The sequence below is a fragment of the Hemiscyllium ocellatum genome, chromosome 32, assembly GCF_020745735.1.
Source record: "Hemiscyllium ocellatum isolate sHemOce1 chromosome 32, sHemOce1.pat.X.cur, whole genome shotgun sequence".
In the NCBI taxonomy this organism is placed as follows: Eukaryota; Metazoa; Chordata; class Chondrichthyes; order Orectolobiformes; family Hemiscylliidae; genus Hemiscyllium; species Hemiscyllium ocellatum.
This window is the reverse complement of record NC_083432.1, coordinates 296,147-322,059: the sequence shown is the minus strand read 5'-3', so window position 1 is coordinate 322,059 and position 25,913 is coordinate 296,147.

Sequence of the window (25,913 nt, the reverse complement as noted above, 5' to 3'; positions counted from 1 at the left end):
TCATAATTCCAAGTACTAATCTATGCTCAAGTTCATCACCCTTATTCCAGATATGTCTTGCATTAAAGTCGACACACTTCAACTCATCACACTGACTGCAACTTTGTGCTGTCAACTGTCTACCCTTCCTCACAGACTCTCTGAATGCTGTATTTGCCTGTTCACTAGCTGCATCATCTTCAGATCCATAGCTTATGTTCCCAAACCCCTGCCAAGCTAGTTTAAACCCTCCCAAAGAGTTCTCGTAAACATCCCTCCTACACCAGCTCTGCAGCCACATGTTCATCTGCACTCGCTCTCTGTTCCTGGCCTCACTAACCTGTGGCACCGGTAGCAATCCTGAGCTTACTACTCTGCCTCTCCTGCCTTATAGCTTCCAACCTAACTTCCTATATTCTCTTTTCAAATCCTCATCACTTTTGCTAGCTATGTCATTGGTACCGATGTATAGCACAACTTCTGGTTGCTCTCTCTCCCCATTATGAATTCTGTAGATACGATCCAAGACATTCCTGACACTGGCACCCAAGAGACCTTCTGGGAGTCTCGTTTGCGACCACAGTGTCTTCCTTTCACCGTTGAATCAGCTATCACTATTGCCCTTGTATTCTCCCCCTTTCCCTCTGATTCACGTAGCCAGTGTCAATGCCAGAGAGCTGGTTGCTGAGGCTTTCCCTGGAAGGTCATCCTCCCCAACAATATCCAAAACAGTATACATATTGTTGATGGGGATGGCCACAGGGTGTCCCTGGCTGTCTGCCTATTCCCTTTCTCTCTCCTGATCGTCACCCAACGACCTGTTTCCTGTAACCTAGGTGTGACTACCTCCATATAATTCCTGTCTATCACCCCCTCAGCCTCCTGAATGATGTGAAATTCATCCAGATCCATCTCCAGCTCTCTAACGCGGTCTGCGAGGAGCAGGAGTTGGGTGCACTTATTGCAGGTGAAGTCAGCGGGGACACGAGTGGTGACCCTTACCTCCCACATCCTGCAAGAGGAGCATGCAACTGCCCTAACCTCCATCCCTCTGCTCTACATTGCCAAAAGAGATTGAATAAATTAAGAAGAAACCTTATCTTATCAACCCACCACACAGGGTCCTTCACTTTTGTTTAAAGAACAGGTGGGAGACGCTACACCTGTAGTGTCACAGGTTCAACCACTGCCGAGTATATCAGTTCGTGTACCCAGCAGACCTGTGTTCACTTCCGTTCCTGTTGAGCCTTCACTCCGCCTATTCATGAGGTAGGTATTTCACAGGAAAATTTACCTTCCCGGCAGCCGCCTTGTCCACACTCTCACCACACCCACTGCTGCAAGGTGGTGGGGAAAATTCACAAATCCATTATCAAGGACTTTATAGCAGAGCATTTACAAAGCACTGACAGAATCAGACAGAGTCAAAATGGATTTATAAAGGGGAAAGCTTACTTGACATATGTATTGTATATCTATGAATATATAATTAGTAGAGCTGACAAGGGGCAACCAGTTGTTATGGTATATTTGGGCTTTCAGAAAATGTATGGCAAAGTCCTGCATTAGATATTATTGTGTAAGATGAAAGCACATGGGATTGGGGAAAGTATATTGAAATGGATAGGAAACTGATTGGCAGAGAGGAAACAAAGAGTAGGAATGAATGCGTCCTTTTCAATTTGGCAGGAGTTACTTGTGGTGTGCCGCACGGATCGGTGCTAGGACACCAGCTACTCACAAAATATATTAATGATTTGGATGAGGGAACAAAATGTAACATCTCAAAGTTTGCAGATGATACCAAGTTAGGTGAACTGTGACAAGGATTAGATTAGATTCCCTACAGTGTGGAAACAGGTCCTTCGGCCCAACAAGTCCACACTGACCCTCTGAAGAGTAACCCACCCAGACCCATTTCCCTCTGACTATCGTACCTAACCTATTGGGAAGTTAGCTTTGCCAATTCACCTGACCTGCACATCTTTGGACTGTGGGAGGAAACTGGAGCACCTGGAGGAAACCCAAGCAGACACGGGGAGAATGTGCAAACTCCACACAGACAGACAGTCACCCAAGGCTGGAATCGAACCTGGTTCCCTGGAGCTCTGATGCAGCAGTGCTAACCAATGAGCCACCCTGCTGCCCATGCAGAGATCCTGGACAGGTAGGGGGAGTGGGCCAATCAATGGCAGATGCAGTATAATTTGGATAAATGTGAGGTTCTTCACTTTGGAAGCAAAAACAAGGTGGCAGATTCCACCCTGAATGGCTGTAAATTGGGAGAGGGGAGTGTGCAGTGGGACCTGGGTGTCCTTGTGCACCAGGCACTGAAGGGAAGCATGCAGGTGTAGCAGGCAGTAAAGGAGGGAGATGGGATGTTGGCCTTCATTGTGAGAGGGTTCGAGTACAGGAGCAGGGATGTGTTGTTGCAGTTATACTGGGCCTTAGTAAGGCCACACCCTGAGTATTGTGTGCAGTGTGGTCTCCTTTTCTGAGGAAGGATGCTCTTGCTCTCGAAGGAGTACAGTGAAGGTTTCCCAGCCTGATTCCGGGAATACCGGGACTGATGTATGTGGAGAGGTTGATGAGGTTAGGATTGTTTTCACTGGAGTTCACATGAATGAGGGGAGATGTCATACAGACTTATAAAATGTTAACAGGACGGGACAGTGTGGATGCAGGGAGAATGTTCTTGATATTGGGTACGTCTAGAATCAGGGTTTACAGTCTGAGGATTTGGGATGGACCATTTAGGACAGAGATGAGGACACATTTCTTCACCCAAGGAGTGGTGGGCCTGTGGAATTCATTACCATATGAAGTTTTTGATGTCAAAACATTGAATGTATTCAAGAGGTGGCTACATACAACACTTGGACAAGTCAGATCCAGGTTGTGGAGTGTTCTGAAGCTGAAGATATGTACTGTACCTTTAAGCGAGAGTGAGTGCATATTATTCGCACTGAGAGCTTACAAGTACCTGTCATATGACTAACTTACAGTCCCAGAGTATACTGGAAAATTGAAAATATGTAACATTTGACTGTGAAATAGATACTGGAGTTGGTTGCTGTTTTGACAATAATTCAAATCTAATTAATCAGTTTCAATTATGCCCCAGGCAATTAGAACCCACTCAAGTTTGAATTTATTGTATCAGTGAGATGATCTAATATTTGTGGTATAAGAAAAACAGGCATTTTGAAAGTCAGGCAGAGAGTAACTGTCATCAAGAAAGAATGCCATTCAAAAACACTCTCTCTCAAAGGTTCCTTTTTTTAAATAGAACATCTTTGCAATAAAAGACAGAAGATGACCCAGGGAGATCCTCAGCTGAAAGATGAAGGACACGAGGGATGACAACTGCTGGCTGGTTTTGAAATTAAGTTGCTGTAACTTTGCAGGTTCCTTCATAAGCGATTCTATCTCTAATCTCCTCCTTATTCTTTCCAATATGAATTCACTGCAACTAAGTTGGTTGTGGAGTAGGTGGTCGAAGAACTAGCGGATAACAATAACAACTCGATAACAATAGACTGTTCCAATAAAAACCCAGATTAAAATTACAGCAAAGTTTGGGAGAAGATTTGTAGCTCGGGTGCTCGTTGTTGTGGTTCTGTTCGCCAAGCTGGGAATTTGTGTTGCAGACATTTCGTCCTCTGTCTAGGTGACATCCTCAGTGCTTTGGAGCCTCCTGTGAAAAGCTTCTGTGATCTTTCCTCCGGCATTTATTGTGGTTTGACAACCAGAAGCGGCAGATTCAAACCACTACAAATGCCGGAGGAAAGATCACAGAAGCGCTTCACAGGAGGCTCCCAAGCACTGAGGATGTCACTTAGACAGGGGACGAAATGTCAGCAATACAAATTCCCAGCTCGGCGAACAGAACCACAACAACGAGCACCCGAGCTGCAAATCTTCTCCCAAACTTTGCTGTAATTTTAATCTGGGTTTTTATTGGAACAGTCTATTGTTATCAAGTTGTTATTGTTATCCGCTAGTTCTTCGACCACCTACTCCACAACCAACTTAGTTGCAGTGAATTCATATTGGAAAGAATAAGGAGGAGATTAGAGACAGAATGGCTTATGAAGGAACCTGCAATAACAAAGTGGTTTTATTCAGTACATACCAGATAGTGTCTGTGTATGGTTAGCACAAACATGTCACAATCAGTGGCTCATAGTAATAATGTTTGAGTTTAGTTACAGAAAGTCAGATCAGTACTGAGACATGCACAGGGACAAGATGTCCCCGTAATCATAGCAGAATTCTCATTCCCACCAACCATTTCTTGAGCATCTGTGATGATAATAAACATCAGCAAAACACTAGAACAAGGCTTAATATACGAGTAAAAAATGAGGTCTGCAGATGCTGGAGATCACAGCTGCAAATGTGTTGCTGGTCAAAGCACAGCAGGCCAGGCAGCATCTCAGGAATAGAGAATTCGACGTTTCGAGCATAAGCCCTTCATCAGGAAGGCTTAATATACCCTAGCATGAGAACAATCTGTCACACCCCGTAATGTGAGTTCATAATGTAGGTAAATATAGAGAAGGAATCTGGACACCATTAAATAACTCACAATTCATGCCATAGTTTGAGGGGGATCTAAAAAAAGTGGTAGAATTGTCTCAGTGCCATCAAGGGGGAAATCACTAGGCATGTTCAGAAGAAATGATCATAGAAAAGATTATGAGAACTGTTCCTGTTAGCGAATAACCAAACTTTTCTTAAGTATGCCTTGGTAGGAGAAACCAACTATGTCACCACAGTAGCCTCAGGATATCAAAAAGGAAGGATATGGTGGAACCTCGATGGAGAGAATATGGCAATCAGCAACATCTCTTCCGACTTGATCACTAACCAACAAGCTTTGCTTAAGCCAGAACCTAATGAGACACTACACATGATTTACGTTGATTCGTAGTGATAGAACTTCCACCTAAACCACACTCTGCTGCAGAGTGGATGAAGAACAGTTTTGAGGTTATCTGTAAATGGGCTATGCACGAGAAAATTAAAATTCATGCAGAATAGGCACATAGAGTTTTGCAGGCTCCAAGTTTTTGAAGTAAATTTTGGACATTAGGACTGAAGAGTGAGAGTTGAAGAATGTGGTGCTGGAAAAGCACAGCCAATCAGACAGCATACGAGGAGCAGGGAAATCAACATTTCAGGAATAAGCCCTTCATCAGGAAACACTGAAAAGTGAGGTTAATCCATGGATCAGAATTGCATTTCATTTGGTTGTCATTCTACAATTTGTTATACTTCTTGGTGTAATAATCTTATTTTGTTTGTTAAAATGCAAAGTTAAGAAGTGGAATGGACTGATACCAGGGGTTGATCTCAGATATCGAAACATAGCTCATATTGAAGAAGATTTGTAAAATGGTAGGAATAATGTACACATAATCAGCTTATGGTATATCTGACTATTTGTTCATTTATCATTGATATTTGAGTTCTATAAATCTTACAAGATGTGAAATATGTACAATAAGTTATTTGCGATGGAATGAGACTGATTTGTAACTCTTTTCATTTTTATGACTATAATTTTGATAAGTACAATGATCTCAATGCCATTTCAGATAAAACAACTGAAATAATGCTGTTGAGCGTGAATCACTGTAAGGAGGTTTGCTTACCACTGTCTGGAGGATTCCTGGAGGATGGAGCAAACCCAATAGAGATGACCCTCAGGTAAATCTTTGGATCAGTGGTATTTGTCGAGGTTCGTCCCGAGCAGCGCCGTGACGCGGGACTCGGTGCTCTACGGCCTGTTCCCCGGGACGCACACCGAGACGAACATCAACTGCGCCTGGAGGATCATCAACTCGGTGAAGGACGCTCTCTGGGTGGTCCGAAACCTGTTGATCTTCCAGCTGAAGGAGTTGACCCCGACTGAGTGTTGCAGACTGGCACATTCCAAGGTCCAGGACTACGTGTTGAGGGACGCGCTGAAGCTTGGGGCAGCTGCCGCTAAGGCGCGGTGGGGAAAGACCACCGTTTAACATCTGCCTGTCGAAAGAAAAGCAGGGGGCCCATGCAGTCATTTGGGCTCTGCTGACGCCTTAGCTCAATATGTGAGTGAGAGATGCACAGATCTGTATGGAATAATGATAATTTGGAGCTGTGTATGTAAATGTGGAAATATGAATGGCATTACCTAATGTACAGTGTATCAAATTATTCTATGCATATTTTATGAATAAAGTATATTTTTGAAATAAAAAAAAATCAAAAGGATGAGAAATGTTGGTGAAGGCACAGAGACTCATGTAGGAAGAGCTTGAAGAAATCCCCCTGCTCATCACCATTTCGAAGACGAACATTGTGAAAGAAGATACCCTCTGGCAGAAGGCATGGTTTAGATGTTAGATATTTAGTCCGGTCAGCTGTGAACTTTCCGAGTAATAATGTTTGAGTTTAGTTACAGAAATCAGAATAGTGAAAGGCAGTGATTTGGATTTCTCCAGTAGTTAAAAGGGTGTGTTATTTGTTTTCAGTAATTAATAAATGAATTGTGGTTTTACAGAGGATTAAATGCCTCCACTGTATCTTTGTCTACATCTATATTGTTGTCTCTCAGAGACCGCAAACAACAGTTAATCCTGGGACCCAAATGGCATTCTCTAGCCCCAGTTTTGAATCCCGTGGATTTTGGAATTTAAAAGGAATCTACAATTAAGAGTCTAACAATGACCATGAATCAGTTGTCAGAAAAACCCATCTGGTCCACTCATGTCTTTTAGGGGAAGAAACTGTCATCCCAACCTGCAGCAATGAGGTTTACTCTTAACCCCTTCTCGTGAGGGCAATAAGTGGTAGCCTTTCCAGTAGCCTGAAAATGTGTTGCTTGAAAAGCGCAGCAGGTCAGGCAGCATCCAAGGAGCAGGAGAATTGATGTTTCGGGCATGAGCCCTTCTTCAGTAGCCAATCAACATCTTCTGAATGAAGTAAATAAAAACAACTTGGGATGGGGAATAAATGTTGGCTCAGTCAGCATGTTACAGGGCTGAATAAACATACGTCGCATCTCTAACTGCAGCTGATATTGAGCAGGGACACTGTTGTGTGAGTTAGGAAAGTAAAGAAAAGATACATTTATTCTAAAATGAAGAATAAATATTATTCCTCAAATAAGTATTTGAACCAATATTTGTACTTAGGACCAGAGGAGTGTGAGTGTATGTACAGTCTCTACAGCATTGCACAGGAACATCATTGCATTACATTTAATTCTCATTGTCATATAAAGCTTTGCTGCTGAAATTGAGAAATCTCTCAGAGTAAACCAACAGTATTTAATTTTCACAATACCTGAGCAATGCCTCTGTTTGCTGATGTTCCATCACTCTGTTGCTGGTTGCCACCTACAGCTACAAACTGGTATTTCAGTTACATTAGCTGGATATGATTTGGAGATGCCGGTGTTGGACTGGGGTGTACAAAGTTAAAAATCTCACAACACCAGGTTATAGTCCAACAGGTTTAATTGGAAGCACACTAGCTTTCGGAGCGAAGCTCCTTCATCAGGTGATAGTGGAGGGCTTGATTGTAACAGAATTTATAGCAAAAATTTGCAGTGTGATGTAATTGAAATTATACATTGAAAAATTGATTATCTGTTAAGCCTTTCATCTGTTAGAATACAGTGATAGTTTCACTTCTACATGACTTCTACATGAATGTATGCAGTTTTTGAGCAAAGTGCAATGTAACTCGGCAAGTACAAATTCACCCCACACAATATATGTGTGCATATGGGTCTTTGTCTGTCTGTGTGTGTGTGTCTGTCTAGAGTGGGGGTTGTGAGTGTGAGAAAGTGTGTGTGTGTGTGTGTGTGTGTGTGTGTAGTGAGTGCATAGTGTCTTAAGTCTGTGAGGGGGTGCATGTGTGAGTGTGGGAGTGTGTGTGTCTATAAGGGTGTGTGTGGTGTCTGTGTGCACGTCTGTGTGTACCTGTATCCGTGTGTGTGTGTGTGTGTGTGTGTGTGTGTGTGTGTGTGTAGGAATATCTGTGTGTGTGTGTAGTGCAGTGGTGATCACCTGCAATGTGACATGAACCCAAAGTCCTGGTTGAGGCCCTCCCTATGGGTACTGAATTTAGCTATCAGCCTCTGCTCGGCCACTTTCCTCTGCTGCCTGTCCCGAAGTCCACCTTGAAGGATGGTCACCCAAAGGTCCGAGGCTGAATGTCCTGGACCATTGAAGTGTTCCCCAACTGGGAGGGAACCGTCCTGTCTGTTGATTGTTGTGCGGTGCCCATTCATAACTATCACCATTGTTAACTCATGTATTTATTTGAAAGAAAATATCCTTAAGAATTGTAGTAATCATTTTATTACAATTGCTCCTTTTCCTGAAGGCTACAAAATGCAACAGAATATAATGCATTCAGTAATATTACTTTCACATCCTTAATAAAATACTTAAGATCCCAACATTCATTCCAGATTATTTAGCCTGTTCTGTTGAAGCTTATCTTTTTGGATTTTGATCCATTTAAGTGCAACATAATAATTTGTAATTTAAATCATATAATATATCTTAATGAGAAGCTCATTATCAAAACTATATGTCATTGCAATGCATCAGACTATTAAAGTGACTCATGTGCTTGCATTTCCAATTTCTGTTGTTTGAGTCTGCATAAATTTACTGAGTATAAATTGAACACAAGCCTTGCTCATAGAAAGGCTAGAAAGTATATTTGGAAAGTGTCCAATAATTAAACGCATTCTCTGTTTGTGGTGAGGATGGACTACCAAATTTCGACTTCCAATATGTGATTCTGATACCTGGGACCTTCTATAGGCTGAAATGGTTTTCAGTAACTAAGATGACTGCATTGATCACCTGGTCAAAGGTTGGACCAGTTAATTAAACTATCAATAAACAAGATCAGATCTGAACTGAAATTAACATCTCATCAAAATATCTGAAACCAGATATTTGTATTTGTATTTACTGTTTTATTTACAACTTTCCAGAAGTTTCACACATTAGAATGAAGGTGACTATGAAATTATTCAGCTTGAAATAAAAACAATGTAGCTACACAAAGGAATATACAAAGGGACATTATTTCATATATCATATGATAAATACAGTGGAGAAAAGAGAAGAAAATTGAATAGTAAGGGCAGAACTGGAAGATTTCCTCTCTCCTTTTTTCTCTGTTTCTCTTTCTCTTGGAATAAACAGCACAAATTGGAGATTCACCCATTCACTGACAACTTGGGCTTATGTGCAAATTTTCCTACTGCTGAGGATATAAATCATCAATTAAACAACTGTAATCTTGGGTTAAAACCGAACACCTCAAGGACTCTGTGGATTTTGTTATGGCTGTTATAATTGATTTTTGTACTCGACACGCTGATGGTGAACTTTATGTCGGTAATTCTGTGTGTGTGTTTGGTGTCATTTTTTGTTATTTTTGTCAGGCTTCATAGGTCATAAAAGTTTTTTCCTTCACTCATGAAAAACACAGTAATTAGTTCATCACGTTTGAGAGATACTGAATTTTATTTGAAAGGTGGTACAGCTGTGTGCTAAAAAAAACTTGACATCTTTATTGTGGCCAACTAACATGTTTAAAAAGACGACAGACACTTCACCTGGTCTTAAAATTTCCAAGAGCTAGTTGGGTAAAAATGAGAAATATCTTAGTTATCAATATAAACATTAACTGTGCATTTTCAGGCTCCAAGCTAACAGAAGAGTATTGGAATTCATGATAATTATCGTCAAAATGAGGCACATTGGGTATTGTGTTACATTAAAGACACTATACAAGTACAAACCCCTCTTGGTAGTGTCAAAGGTGGTGATGGCACAAATCACTGAACAATTCTGACCTAAGCCCAGAGCTGCCATTTTTTTCCAAGTCCCCACCACAGAGAATGGCCTGCCACAATCTCATACATTGAACATGATTTTGAAAGCAATGAAGGACCCCCTCAGCAGTGCTATTTAAAAGGTTTGCGCTATACGAGTAGATTAGTCACTGGATTACTTCTTCTGTTTACTAATGCTGTTGTATATATTTTTGGAGGTTTCCCAAATATGGCTGAAGTTTGAGTATGCTACAGGGAGTGGCCTAGCTGGCCTCGGAGTATGTTTTTGTCATATTAAATACAGTGTTGGAAGAAACATGGAAAATTGGAGTGGAAGTAGGCCATTCTGGTCTTTGAATCTATTCAAACAGCACATTAACAGCACAGAGGTGGAACGAGTGGAGAGTGTCAAACTCCTGGGAGTTGTCATCCACAACAAGCTTTCTTGGACTCTTCATATGGACACACTGGTTACAAAGCATCTGGAATGTTCTCCTCTGATGCAAATGAAACTTCTAGTTCTACCATTCCCATCACCCAATGGCCCCGATTGATGTAGCTGTCCTGAAGCCTTGGTCCCCCTCTGAGGTTAGAAGCATGATCAATGAGGCCCCTAACCCATTAAAGAAGCCAATCCCCATCCTTATGTGGCTGGTCCAAACCTGCCAAATGTATAACCCTTCCCCTGGGGATGTTCTCCTCCGACACAAAGTTGCGTATGACATCATCTGGCCGGCTGTGAAGGATTCCTTTTCAGTCCCAGTTGGGGAAAATGCGGATTGGATAGATGAATCCAGAGAGCAGCGGGGTCAAGCAAATAGCTCCTGGGGTGAGGGGCTCCAGAACCCAGCTGTGCAGACCACCTCGAATGGGGCCAGGCATCAGAGCGACTTTGGGGAGGTCACTCATGCGTTCAAGGGAAAGGGAAACCCCTTGTTGATTTCATCGCCTGTTTTATGGATGTGTGGGAATAATCTGTGGGAGTCCCTCTGGAAGGAAACGTTCCTTTAGTGGCAGAGACTCTGTAAAATTGTGTTAAGCCCCAGATAGCTCAGGCTTTCAAACTTACCAATCTGGACTGTAATTATCTCCCTCACTAATATGGACCGACAGGGTCTATTCAATAAGAGCTCTGTGGGTCCCAAGGACCAGTTTTTCCAATATCACCAATCTTATAACAAAGTGATGACTGAGAGCATCACTCCAGGTCGCTGTGCTATTCCAATCAGATCGCCTTTCTGTTCACGTTGTAGCTAGGCCTTCAAGCGGAATCAAGCACTGATCAAGGAAATCTCATTGCTATAAGCAGACAACATATAAATAAGGAGTGCTAGCACGTCCACCCTCATACCACACCCCCCCACCCCTCACCCTACACTCCACAGTCATTTTACTTTGCACCAGGTTCAGTTCAAGACTTTCCTTAAGATACAAGCTAGAGGCATCAAGCCATAAAGATGTACAGCAGAGAAACAAACCCTTTGGTCCAACACATCCATGCTGACCAAATATCCTAAATATATCGATCCCCATTTGCCAACACGTGGCCTAAATCCCTCTAAACACTTCCTATCACCATTCAAATGACTTTTAAATGTTGTAATTGTACCAGCCTCCATCACTTCCACTGTCCATTTATTCCAGACTTGCACTACCCTCTGCTTGAAAAGGTTGCCCCGTTGGTCCCTTTTAAACCTTTCTCTTCTCACTTTAAAGCTTTGCCCTTTAGTTTTATACTCACCCATCCTGGGGAAAAGACCTTGTCTATTTATCCTATCCATGCCCCTCATGATTTCATAAACCCCTCTAAGGTCACTCCTCAGCCTCAGACACTCCAGGGAAACTAGCCCTAACCTACTCAGCCTCTCCCTTTCGCTCAAACCTTCCAATCTTGCCAACAAAGTTGTTTATGTTTTCTGAACCCTTTCAGGTTTCACAACATCCTTCCTACAGCCAGGAGACCAGAACTACAAGCAGAATTCCAAAAGTAACTTCACTAGTGTCCTGTACAACTGCAACACGACTTCCCAAATTTTATGCTCAATGCACTGACCAATAAAGGCAAGCATACCAAAAGCATTCCTCACTACTCTATTTCCCTGCGGCTACACTTTCAATGAACTATGAACCTGCACTTCAAGGTCTCTTGGTACAGCAACACATCCCAGGATCTCATCATGAAGTATAAAAGTCCTGCCCCAATTGACATTTGCAAAATGCAGCACCTCACATTTATCTAAATTACATTTGAACTTTCAGTCGTCAGCCCATTGGACCATCTGATCAAGATCGAGTTGTATTCTAAGTTAACCTTCTTCAGAGTCCAACAGAGAGAAAGTTGCTCAATTAGGAGAGCTCTTATGTGAACAAAGCAAGCAATACAATAATCAGTACAGAGAGAAAAAAGAGAAAAACACAAGAAAAGAAATGCGAGAGAAAGTCAGGGAGTCTGGCAGCATATGTGGACATAAAAGAACATCTTTTTAAGCCAAGTGACTCTTCTTCACAAAAAGAAAACACTTGGAATATGGGGAGATGCATAAAATCGGTCAAAAGCAATGTTAGACGCTAAAAGTGAAAGAATTTATTTGGAAAGTACAAGGAACATTAATGAGTCTTCCAGCTTTGTATTATAAATTCTGGTGGGAAAATGCAGGCAATTTCAAAGATGACTGAACAATATAATTTTGGTGTTTTGTGAATCCAGTGACAGTGAGTCTGATTTGGTTTCCCTTGCAATCCCTACACTGGAGCAATTCTTCTTTGTTCCCTGTCAGCCAACCCCGTTCCCTACTCATATCAGGGCAATTCCCCAATCTGATACACTTTACAGTTAGTCAAATAATGACTTAGTTTTGACTTTGTTGAAAGTCTTCTAACAGTATCAATAAACCAAATCTATGTTTTTCCCGGACACAAATAATTTCTGTAGATTTGTCAAGCATGATTTCCCCTTTGTAAATCCATCCTGACTCTCTCCCATCCTGCCATTGTCTTCCATCTCAAATGTTTTATCACAGACTCTGACAGTTTCTCCACTACAGCTGTCAGTCTGTAAGATCTCTAACTTTGTACTGTCACTCTCCATGCTTGTTAAATAATGCAGATACATTATCGATGCTCTAAAATGTAAGAACTGTTTCAGAGTCGATAGATATTCGAAAATGAACATCAATGTATTCATGATTTATGCAGTCACTTCCTCATGTGCTTTGGGCTATCGATTACCAGGTCCCTGTGGATTTACATAGAACATGGAACAGTTTAGCACAGTACAGGTCCTTCGGCCCTTGATGTTATGCTGACATTTTATTCTACTCTAAGATCAAACTACTGGCTTACCTGCATTGTACTAATATCCATGCGCCTATCCAAGAGTCCTTTAAATGTCCCGAATGTACATGATTCTACTACCACTGCTGTTTGTGCATTCCATGTACCCACCACTTTCTATGTAAAGAATAGACCTTTTACATCTCCCCTAAACCTTCCTGCAATCACTTTAAACTCATGCCCTCTTGTGATAGCCATTTCCACCATTGGATAAAGTTTCTGGCTATTCACTCGAAACCTCTCATCATTTTTGTCAAGTTTACCTGTTCCATTGAGTCACATGTGTCTTATTATATGAAATAGGAAGAAAACAGATGAGTTTTAATGTAATTTCAAGATTTACACTGACTTTAAAACCTAGACTTTTATTGGCTGAAGCAAAAATTAAACCTGAAATTTCTGGTGCTGTTGGCGGGAGCCTTAATGATTCCAACAGGAGCAGATATCACAGTGCATTCGTTGAAAAGAAACATAGAATCATAGAGAAAATGAACCAATCAAGATCCATTTCAGCCATGTGGTCTCACGAGTGTCAGACAGGGTTGGATAACCTCTCCTTTACTGGCTGCTGCATTACAGTTAATAGAAATATGCCAAGGGCTTGAATTTCTACATGGAACTGCAATGTAGTTCCCATCAGGGAGACATGGTCTAGAGAGGGTCAGGAATAGGAGCTTCCCATTCTGAGGTACAGGATCTACAAGAGGACAATCCTGTATGCAAATGTGGAAGGCTGCTGTGGTGTCGGTTATTGTGGGGAGGAAGGATGATATCTTTGATGGGTCGTCAAATGGGAGACTTCCAAAAGAGAGTTGAAAAGGGTACAAGCTGGGTACATACCCACGAGAAATTAATATTGGCTTTCCAAAGCAAAGAATAGGAGAAAATAAGGACTGCAGATGCTGGAGACCAGAGTTAAAAAATGTGGTGCTGGAAAAACTCAGCAGGCCAGGCATCATCTGTGGAGCAGGGGAATCGACGTTTCGGGCATAAGCTCTTCTTCAGGAATGAAAGGTACAAGCTAGGTACGTACCCACGAGAAATTAATATTGGCTTCCAAAGCAAAGAATACCCTGGATGACTAATGATGTTGATATGAAAATGAAGAGACATTTAGATTACTTACAGTGTGGAAACAGGCCCTTTGGCCCAACAAGTCCACACTTACCCACAACCCACACATTCCCCCTTTACCTAACACTACGGGCAATTTAGCATGGCCAATTCACCTGACCTGCACATCTTTGGACTGTGGGAGGAAACCGGAGCACCTGGAGGAAACCCACGCAGACACGGGGAGAATGTGCAAACTCCACAGTCAGTCGCCTGAGTCGGGAATTGAACCCGGGTCTCTGGCGCTGTGAGGCAGCAGTGCTAACCACTGTGCCACTGTGCCGCCCTGATGCACACCAGAATAGAAAATAGCAATAGAAATCAGAAAGAGAATCTCAAATGCAGGAGAGATTTTATGGCTAAATCAAGGAAAGCAAAGAGGAAGCATAAGGTGAGGATGGTGGGTTGTGCTAAACATAGACAGTCTTCTGAACATTTTAGTAATAAAATATTAGTGAAGGTTAGAGTGGGTCCATACTGAACAAACAACAAAGATGTTCCTTGAAGCAGAAGGTAGAGTATGAAAGAAGGTCATTACTTCATTCTTTATTAAATTCGTTACTAATTGCTAAATGGTGACAATGGTCTTGTTGAAAATGTGAGTGTTAAGCAGCTGGGATTTATAGTCATAGCTAATGAAGAGGAGATATTCCTGATGAAGGGCTTTTGCCCGAAACATCGATTTTCCTGCTCCTCGGATGCTTTTCCAGCACCACTAATCCAGAATCTGGTTTCCAGCATCTGCAGTCATTGTTTTTAACCAAGTCGAAAAGCCTACAGCATCCAGGAGAGAGATTCCGGGAAGAACATAGAACATAGAAAAGTCCAGCACAGAATAGGCCCTAAGGCCCATGATTGAAAAAGTGTTGCTGGTTAAAGCACAGCAGGTCAGGCAGCATCCAAGGAATAGGAAATTCGACGTTTCGGGCATAAGCCCTTCATCAGGAATGAGGAGAGGGTGCCAGGCAGGTTAAGATAAAAGGTAGGGAGGAGGGACTTGGGGGAGGGGCGATGGAGATGTGATAGGTGGAAGGAGGTCAAGGTGAGGGTGATAGGCCGGAGTGGGGTGGGGGCGGAGAGGTTAGGAAGAAGATTGCAGGTTAGGAGGGCGGTGCTGAGTTGAGGGAACCGACTGAGACAAGGTGGGGGGAGGGGAAATGAGGAAACTGGAGAAATCTGAGTTCATCCCTAGTGGTTGGAGGGTTCCCAGGCGGAAGATGAGGCGTTCTTCCTCCAACCGTCGTGTTGATATGTTTTGCTGGTGGAGGAGTCCAAGGACCTGCATGTCCTCGGTGGAGTGGGAGGGAGAGTTAAAGTGTTGAGCCACGGGGTGGTTGGGTTGGTTGGTCAGGGCGTCCCTGAGGTGTTCTCTGTAGCGTTCCGCAAGTAAGCGGCCCGTCTCCCCAATGTAGAGGAGGCCACATCGGGTGCAGCGGATGCAATAGATGATGTGTGTGGAGGTACAGGTGAACTTGTGGCAGATATGGAAGGATCCCTTGGGGCCTTGGAGGGAAGTGAGGGAGGAGGTGTGGGCGCAAGTTTTACATTTCCTGTGGTTGCAGGGGAAGGTGCCGGGAGTGGAGGTTGTGCTGTGCTTTTCCAGCACCACTAATCCAGAATCTGGTTTCCAGCATCTGCAGTCATTGTTTTTAACCAAGTCGAAAAGCCTACAGCATCCAGGAGAGAGATTCCGGGAAGAACATAGAACATAGAAAAGTCCAGCACAGAATAGGCCCTAAGGCCCATGATTGAAAAAGTGTTGCTGGTTAAAGCACAGCAGGTCAGGCAGCATCACAGCAGGACCTGGTGTGGGACTGGAGCTGGGGGTGGGGGCGGGGACAGAGATCGATGTAGGGGCGGAGTTAGACGTGGTGACGTTGCTCGGTGTGGGGGTGGGGTCAAGCGTAGGGGCGGGGTCATGCGTCGTGACGGAAATAAGCGTGGGGGCAGGGTTATGCGTGGTGACGAAGGTTTGCGTGGAGGTGGGGTTACGTGTAGTGACGTAAGATGGCGTGGGGGCAGAGAAACCGGAGGCATTGTGGTTCTGCAGGTTAGTGATGTCAGTGGGGGTGGAAGTGGCTGCGGCGACTGCAACCGAAGGGGCAGAAATGGCTGTGGCGATGGAAGAACCGCAGTCATTCCCGGTAGCCGCGTGGGTCGCGGGACCGTCGGCGATTCTGGAAGCAGTTGTCTGTGCGACGATCGCCAGTGTGGCCGCCTGGGCGGCGATCGTGGAGGCTCCGAGGTCGGTGGGGGCGGAAGTGACGTCACGGTCGTCAGCGGCCGTTGGTGCCGCGGGCGCTGTAGTGGCCACATGTGTAATGGCGTCCGACAGGCCGATAGAAGATTCTGGAACAGCCGAGGGATCCTCCGCTCCACCCTTGCAGCCATGCGCCACTACCTACACTCCCTGCAATCTGCCCTACACCAGCTCAGGACAACACTCCCACAGACCTGCAAAGGACCCCTGCTGTTCTTCATCTACAGAAGAATCCATACACTAAACAAACAGTTCTTCCTAGCCATATCAGAAATTAAAGACAGTAAGTACCGAAAACTTTCATGTACTTACCCCCACACTCGCGACCCCCGCGGCTGCCGGGAATGACTGCGGTTCTTCCGTCGCCACAGCCATTTCCGCCCCCACTGACATCACTAACCTGCAGGACCACAATGCCTCAGGTTTCCCCGCCCCCACGCCGTCTTACATCACTACACGTAAGCCCGCCCTCACGCAAACCTTCGTCACCACATGTAACCCCACCCCACGCTTATTTCCGTCACTACGCTTGACCCCACCCCCACACCGAGCAACGTCACCACATCTAACTCCGCCCCTACATCGATCTCTGTCCCCGCCCCTAACCCCGCCCCCAGTCCCAGCTCCAGTCCCACACCAGGTCCTAGCTCCCAGCCCTGCCGTGTTTTCACCATCCCTCCAGATCTCCCCCTCTCTGAGGATGAAAGATCAGTCCTCAGCAGAGGCCTCACCTTCATTCCCCTACGCCCTCGAATCAATGAGTTCAACACACGGTGAGATATTGAACAATTCTTCCGCCGCCTTCGCCTCCGTGCCTACTTTCACAACCAAGACTCCCGCCCAACCTCTGACAACCCCTTCTCCCGCCTCCAACACACCCCATCCACCTGGACACCCCGTGCTGGCCTCTTACCCGCCCTCGATCAATTTATAGCCAACTGCCGCCGTGACATTAACCGACTCAACCTCTCCACCCCTCTTACCCACTCCAACCTCTCACCCTCAGAACGTGCAGCCCTCCACTCCCTCTGCTCCAATCCCAACCTCACCATCAAACTGGCAGACAAGGGAGGCGCGGTAGTAGTTTGGCGCACCGACCTTTATACCGCTGAGGCCAAACGCCAGCTCGCGGACACCTCCTCTTATCGCCCCCTCGACCACGACCCCACCTCCCACCACCAAACCATCATCTCCCAGACCATCCATAACCTCATCACCTCAGGGGATCTCCCATCCACCGCCTCCAACCTCATAGTCCCACAACCCCGCACCGCCCGTTTCTACCTCCTGCCCAAAATCCACAAACCTGAATGCCCTGGCCGACCCATTGTCTCAGCCTGCTCCTGCCCCACCGAACTCAACTCCGCATACCTTGACACAGTTCTGTCCCCTTTAGTCCAAGAACTCCCCACCTACGTTCGGGACACCACCCACACCCTCCACCTCCTCCAGGATTTTCGCTTCCCCGGTCCCCAACGCCTTATTTTCACGAAGGACATCCAGTCCCTGTACACCTCCTTCCCCCATCACGAAGGACTCAAAGCCCTCTACTTCTTCCTTTCCCGCCGCACTAACCAGTACCCTTCCACTGACACCCTCCTTCGACTGACTGAACTGGTCCTCACCCTGAATAACTTCTCTTTTCCATCTTCCCACTTCCTCCAAACTAAAGGAGTTGCCATGGGCACCCGCATGGGCCCCAGCTATGCCTGTCTCTTCGTAGGATATGTGGAACAGTCCATCTTCCGCAACTACACTGGCACCACCCCCCACCTTTTCCTCCGCTACATCGATGACTGTATCGGCGCTGCCACGTGCTCCCACGAAGAGGTTGAATAGTTCATCAACTTTACTAACACCTTCCATCCCGACCTCAAATTCACCTGGACTGTCTCAGACTCCTCCCTCCCCTTCCTAGACCTTTCCATTTCTATCTCAGGCGACCGACTCAACACAGACATCTACTATAAACCGACTGACTCCCACAGCTACCTGGACTACACCTCCTCCCACCCTGCCCCCTGTAAAAACTCCATCCCATATTCCCAATTCCTTCGTCTCCGCCGCATCTGCTCCCAGGAGGACCAGTTCCAACACCGCATAGCCCAGATGGCCTCCTTCTTCAAGGACCGCAGATTCCCCCCAAACGTGATCGACGATGCCCTCCACCGCATCTCCTCCACTTCCCGCTCCTCCGCCCTTGAGCCCCGCCCCTCCAACCGCCACCAAGACAGAACCCCACTGGTTCTCACCTACCACCCCACCAACCTCCGTATACAGCGTATCATCCGCCGTCATTTCCGCCACCTCCAAACGGACCCCACCACCAGGGATATATTTCCCTCCCCTCCCCTATCAGCGTTCCGCAAAGACCACTCCCTTCGTGACTCCCTCGTCAGGTCCACACCCCCCACCAACCCAACCTCCACTCCCGGCACCTTCCCCTGCAACCACAGGAAATGTAAAACTTGCGCCCACACCTCCTCCCTCACTTCCCTCCAAGGCCCCAAGGGATCCTTCCATATCTGCCACAAGTTCACCTGTACCTCCACACACATCATCTATTGCATCCGCTGCACCCGATGTGGCCTCCTCTACATTGGGGAGACGGGCCGCTTACTTGCGGAACGCTACAGAGAACACCTCAGGGACGCCCTGACCAACCAACCCAACCACCCCGTGGCTCAACACTTTAACTCTCCCTCCCACTCCACCGAGGACATGCAGGTCCTTGGACTCCTCCACCAGCAAAACATAACAACACGACGGTTGGAGGAAGAACGCCTCATCTTCCGCCTGGGAACCCTCCAACCACTAGGGATGAACTCAGATTTCTCCAGTTTCCTCATTTCCCCTCCCCCCACCTTGTCTCAGTCGGTTCCCTCAACTCAGCACCGCCCTCCTAACCTGCAATCTTCTTCCTAACCTCTCCGCCCCCACCCCACTCCGGCCTATCACCCTCACCTTGACCTCCTTCCACCTATCACATCTCCATCGCCCCTCCCCCAAGTCCCTCCTCCCTACCTTTTATCTTAACCTGCCTGGCACCCTCTCCTCATTCCTGATGAAGGGCTTATGCCCGAAACGTCGAATTTCCTATTCCTTGGATGCTGCCTGACCTGCTGTGCTTTAACCAGCAACACATTTTCAACTGTGATCTCCAGCATCTGCAGACCTCATTTTTTACCCTAAGGCCCATGATGTTGTGCCGAGATTTAATCCTAATGTAAAATATAGTAACTTCACCTACGCACCCCTCAACTCACTGCTATCCATATGCATGTCCAGGAGTCACTTAAATGTCCCCAATGACTCTGCTTCCACCACCATCGCTGGAGACACATTCCATGTATTCACAGCTCTCTGCGTAAAGAACCTACCTCTGACATCTCCTTTATACCTTCCTCCTAATATCTTCAAATTATGACTTCTCTTACCAGTCAATACTGCCCTGGGGAAAAGTCTGTGGCTATTGACTTTATCTATTCCTCTCATTACTTTGTATACCTCGATCAGGTCCCCTCTCTTCCTCCTTCTCTCCAGAGAGAAAAGTCCGAACTTATTCAACCTTTCTTCATAAGGCAAGCCTTCCAGTCCAGGCAGCATCCTGGTAAACCTTCTTTGCACCCTCACCAAAGCCTCTATATCTTCCATATAGTAGTGCGACCAGAACTGGACACAATATTCCAAGTGTGGCCTCACCAGGGACTTGTAGAGCTGCAGCTAAACCTCGTGGCTCTTAAACTTGATTCCCCTGTTAATGAAAGCCAAAACACCATATGCTTTCTTAACAACCCTATCCAATTGGGTGGTATGTACCTGCACACCCAGAATCCTCTGTACCTCCACACTGCCAAAAATCCTGTCTTTAATCCTATATTCAGCATTCGAGTTTGACCTTCCAAAATGCATCAATTCGCATTTATCCAGGTTGAACTCCATCTGCCATTTCTCAGCCCAGCTCTACATCCTGTCTGTGTCGCACGGCAGCCTGCAGTAGCCATCTATACTATCAACAACACCTCCAACCTTTGTGTCATCTACAAATTTACTAACCCACCTCTCAACCTCCTCATCCAAGTCATGTTTAAAAACTGCAAAGAGCAGAGGCCCAAGAACAGACCCCTGCAGGACCCCACTCACCACTGACCTCCAGGCAGTATACTTACCATCTACAACCACTCTCTGCCTTCTGTCAGCCAACCAATTCTGAATCCAGACAGCCAAATCTCCCTGTACCCCATAGTTCCTGACTTTATGAATAAGCCTACCATGGAGAACCCGATCAAATGTCTTGCTGATGTCCATAAACACCACATCTACTGCTCAACATTGTTGACCTGTCTTGTCACCTCCTCAAAGAACACAATAAGATTTGTGAGGTATGACCTTCCCCTCACAAAGCCATGCTGACTGCTTTTAATCACACTATGCTTTTCCAAATAGTCATAAATTCTATCCCTCAGAATTCTTTCCAAAACTTTGCTGACCACAGACATAAGACTGACTGGTGAAATCACCCATAACAACAAACCTGCTACATCTGCATTTTTCCAGAACTTGCTCGCCTATGAGATCTTCAATCTGGCGGGATACAGCCTGGATTGCTGAAGGAATGAAGGGAGCAAATTTCGGTGCCATTGAATGAAATTCTCCAGGCTTCTCTGAACACAGGATTAGTGGCAGGGAACTGGAGGATTGCAAATGTGACACCATTGTTTAAGAAAGGGGCAAAGGTTAATACAGCACACGATACATGTGTTAGCTTGGCATTAATAGTGGGATAACTGAGAGAGAATACTATACAGACATCGGTGAATACACAAGGGATACACACTGGGTACACCCTGGACACCTCCCACCTTGTACATGGCAGGTACACGTGTGACTCAGCCAACATTGTCTATCTTATACATTGCAGGCAAGGATGCCCGGAGGCATGGTACATTGGGGAAACCGAGCAAAGGCTATGACAACAGATGAATGGGCACCGCACAACAATCAACAAACAGGAGTGTTCCTTCCCAGTTGGGGAACACTTCAGTGGTCCAGGACATTCAGCCTCGGACCTTTGGGTGACCATCCTCCAAGGTGGACTTCGGGACAGGCAGCAGCGAAAAGTGGCCAAGCAGAGGCTGATAGCTAAGTTTGGTACCCATAGGGAGGGCCTCAACCGGGACCTTGGGTTCATGTCACATTACAGGTGATCACCACTGCACTACACACTCACACACACACACAGACACACACACACACACACTCCTATACACACATACACATGGACACACACATACACAGATACGCACACAGACACCCACACACCCTTACAGACACACACACTCCCACACTCACACATACACCCCCTCACAGACTTAAGACACATACACTTTCTCACACTCACAACCCCCAACCCAGACAGACAGACAGACACAGACAAAGACCCACTTGCACACATATATTTTGAGGGGTGAATTTGTACTTGCAAGGTTACATTGTACTTTGCTCAAAAACTGCATGCATTCATGCAAAACTCTGTTATCTCACTGTTTAGATTAGAATCAATCTAAACATCACGGCATAGACAGAGAACACAGGGGGCCAACACCTTCAACACATTGTCTAGTTATCACCAATGTTACAGCTAACTCGAGAATGCTACTTTTTAGAAAAGGTTTTGTGATTTACACATGAAAGAAGTGAAACTATCACTGTATTCTAACAGATGAAAGGCTTAACAGACAATCAATTTTTCAATGTATAATTTCAGTTACATCACACTGCAAATTTTTGCTATAAATTCTGTGTTACGATCGAGCCCTCCACAATCACCTGATGAAGGAGCGTCGCTCCGAAAGCTAGTGCTTCCAAATAAACCTGTTGGACTATAATCTGGAGTTGTGTGATTTTTAACTGGATAAAAATAAGTTAATACCAGACAGATAACATGGCTTTGCCAAGAGCAGGTCATGTTTGAACGAAAAACTAAGTTCTTTGATGAGGTGACACAGGCAGAGAATGAGAGTACTCCTGTGGATGTGATATATTGGAACTTTCAAACAGCATTTGATGCCACACAGCAGGATGGTTCCCAAATTAGAAATGTCTGGGATTGGTGAGCACTTGGCAGCACGGAATTGAAGTTGGTGAAATGATAAGAGACAGGGTGGAGCTGTACGTGGGCATTTTCCGGTTTGGAGATGAGTTAGAATTAGTGTTTTCCAGGGATTGGTATTCAGACCCTTGCCCCATCTGATTGAGAGATGGGTGTTGTTGCAAACTCTCTAAATGTGTCGATGTTACCGCGATAGGGAGAATTGTGACTTGTGAGAATAGAGTCATGCAGCATGGAAACAGACCCTTCGGCCCACCCAGCCCATGCACACCATGTTCCCAAACTAAACCAGTTCCACCTGCCATATTAAGGCCCATATTGCTCCAATGCTTTCTTATTCAGGAACTTATCAAAACCGATCAACTCCATTGGTCCATGGGGCGGCATGGTGGCGCAGTGGTTAGCACTGCTGCCTCACAGCGCCTGAGACCCGGGTTCAATTCCCGACTCAGGCGACTGACTGTGTGGAGTTTGCACGTTCTCCCCGTGTCTGCGTGGGTTTCCTCCGGGTGCTCCGGTTTCCTCCCACAGTCCAAAGATGTGCGGGTCAGGTGAATTGGCCATGCTAAATTGCCCGTAGTGTTAGGTAGGGGTAAATGTAGGGGTATGGGTGGGTTTCGCTTCGGCGGGTCGGTGTGGACTTGTTGGGCCGAAGGGCCTGTTTCCACACTGTAAGTAATCTAATCTAAAAAGTAATCTAATCTAATCTAAGTTGGTCAAAACGCACAGATACCTGGCAAATGAATGTCAATGCTGGGAAATGTGAGGGAGTGTATTTTGTTCCAATAAGTACAAACAGAAACCACAGGCTCAATGCCACAATTTTGAGGGGAATACAGAGTTGAGGGACTGAGGGGACCATGTGTATAATTCTATGAAGATTATCCGGCAAGTGGCAAGAGCAGGTAATAAGGATTATCGGATCGTTGGGTTTATAAACAGAGGGATAGAACATGAAAGCACGGGAGTAATACTACACCCCTGCAAATTATTGGTCAGACTACATTTGGATTATTGTATTCAGTTGTTGGAACCTTATACAGTGTTTCCACGAGTGTGTCTGTCAGTATCTGGATGATAGATTACAGAGTTATACAGCACGGAAACAGACCCTTCAGACTAACGTGCCCATGCCGACCAGATTTCATAAAGTGAGGTAGTCCCATTGGACAGCGTTGGGCCCATGTCACTCTAAACCTTTCCCATCCATCTCCCCATCTGGATGCCTTTTCAATGTTGTAACTGGACCTGTCTCCACCACCTCCCCTGGTGGCTCGTTCCACACACGCACCGACTTCTGTGTGAAAAGATTGCAGCACGTGTTCAGTTTTAAATATTTCCCCCTCACCTAAAGACAAAGGCCCTGCCTGAAACTGTGTAAACCTCCCCTGGTTTATCGGAGCAAAATGGCACTCCTCACATTTATCTAAATCAAACTCCATCTGCTATTTATCGGCCCACCAGACCAGCTGATCAAGATCACATTGAATGCTTGGATAACATTGTTTACATTTCACTATATCATCAATTTTGGTGTTATCTACAAACCTACTCACCACATCTTCTATATTCCCATACAAATCATTTATATAAATGACAAACAACGGTAGACCCAGCACTGATCCTTGCAGCACACTGCTAGGTGCAGGTCTCCATCCTTAACCAAAACCCTCTCCCACCACCCCGTCTCCTACAATCAAACCAACTTTGGATCCAGTTGGCTGGGTCTCCATAGACCCCATGTGGTTGAACATTCCTAACCAGTCTACCATGTGGAACCTTGGCGAAAGTAGTAAATATGGTGCCCTGGGAGGAGCAGGAACCTGTTTTGGACTCATCTGTGGCAGGGAATATGTCCTCACGGACATTCTCTAGTTTAGATGGAGAGTCACAAGACAATCCCTGATCACATATTTATGGGAATTTGTAGCTCAGGTTGTGGATGAGGTTTGGATGCCAGTATCCAGATCATAGATTATAAAGAACAAAGAAAAGTTACAGCCCAGGAACAGGCCCTTCAGCTCTCCAAGCCTGTACTGATTGAAATCCACTGTCTAAACTGAACATCCAATTCTTAAGGATCTGTATCCCTCTGCTCCTCAATCACTCATGTATCTGTCCAGATGCACCTTGAATGAATCTAAAACACCTGTGTCTTCTACCGCTGCTAGCAACATGCTCCAGGCACCTACCACCCTCTGTGTAAAGGACTTCTCGCATGTACCCACCTTTGATAGAAATGTATAAGATTAGGGGATTTACAGATAGGATTGACGATCACAATATTTTTCTCTAAATTGAAATGTCTAATACTGGGGACCATGCGTTCATGGTGAGACGGGGTTAGTTCATTTTTTTTTACACAGAGCATGGTTGGAGTTTTTAAGCTGCTGCAGGGATGGTGTTGGAGGCAGGTACGATAGGGGTGTTTAAGGATGTTTTAAATATCAATACACAAGAAATAAAGGGATATGGCACGCAAAAATGATTTGTTTAATTTAACATCAAGTTTAGCACAAAGAACAAAGAAAATTACAGCACAGGAACATGCCGTTTGACCCTGCAAGCCTGCGCCGATCCACATCCTCCATCTAGGCATGTCACCTTTTTCCTAAGGATCGGTATCCAATTAGACAATTAGACAATAGACAATAGACAATAGGTGCAGGAGTAGGCCATTCAGCCCTTCGAGCCTGCACCACCATTCAATATGATCATGGCTGATCATTCTTAATCAGTATCCTGTTCCTGCCTTATCTCCATAACCCTTGATTCCACTATCTTTGAGAGCTCTATCCAACTCTTTCTTAAATGAATCCAGAGACTGGGCCTCCACTGCCCTCTGGGGCAGAGCATTCCACACAGCCACCACTCTCTGGGTGAAGAAGTTTCTCCTCATCTCTGTCCTAAATGGTCTACCCCGTATTTTTAAGCAATTCATGTATCTGCCTAGAGACATCTTAATTCACACTATCATACCTGCCTCTACCACCTCCACTGGCAACCCATTCCAAGCGCCCACCACCCTCTACATCTCAAGCATTCCACATTTATCTCCCTTAATCTTTTCCCCTCATTCTGAACTCGTGACCTCTTCTAATTGAGTACCCACTCTGGGGAAAAGCTTCTTGCTATCCACCTTCTAAGCATTTTGGAGATCTCAATCAGGTCCCCCATCAAGCTCATTCTTTCTGATGAAAATAATCCTAACCTACTCAACATCTCTGCAGAGATAGTACCCTCTATACCAGACTATATCC